Source organism: Octodon degus, unplaced genomic scaffold (assembly GCF_000260255.1).
Source record: "Octodon degus isolate 3935 unplaced genomic scaffold, OctDeg1.0 scaffold00083, whole genome shotgun sequence".
Lineage (NCBI taxonomy): Eukaryota > Metazoa > Chordata > Mammalia > Rodentia > Octodontidae > Octodon > Octodon degus.
The window spans coordinates 6,375,091-6,375,786 of NW_004524659.1; positions in this window are offsets into that span (position 1 = coordinate 6,375,091).

Here is a 696-nt window from a genome sequence, read left to right on the forward strand (position 1 = left end):
AAGGTAATTTTAGTTATTGGGCTTACAATCCAAATCCACCACTCAATAGAGGAGTTCACTGGTGGGATGCTACTATACCCATATATGTTAATGAAAGTTCCTGGCTACCCGGCCCATATGATGCCCGGGGACCAACAGTGCCAGCAGAAGAAGGAACCAAAATTCCATTTTCTGAGATTGGAGTAGAAGGCTGGCCTATCTGTATTGGGAATGGAGCTCACTGCTTAAAAGCAAGCACATGAGTCTGGTTATCTATAGTAAATAATAATACTCTGGGGGTAAGGGAGGAAAAAAGGGAATTTTTCTTCTCCAAGGAAAAAATTTTAAAGGTATAGCTGCTGATGGAACGTTTCCACCGCCAGATCTGCCACCCTGCCAGAATACCAATGTGGCTTATCTCAGTGACTGGATACATTGGAAAGTCCGTAGAGGAAAAGCAGCCCGGGTGTTGGTTAATACTTCCTATGGAAGTGTCATAGATTGGAGCCTTTATGGCTCCGCCCGGACAGCAGAAAAAAAGGACTTAAGATGGAAACCAAATGGCAGCGATGAGATCTATACTAGCACTAGAAATGCCAATGATACAATAATGTAGCAAGGAGGAGAAATGTCCCCTAGTGTCCCTCATGTTTCTGGAGGACCAATTCAACATCATCTTTGGAAATTGGTTACCTCATTAAATCATATGTCAGCATG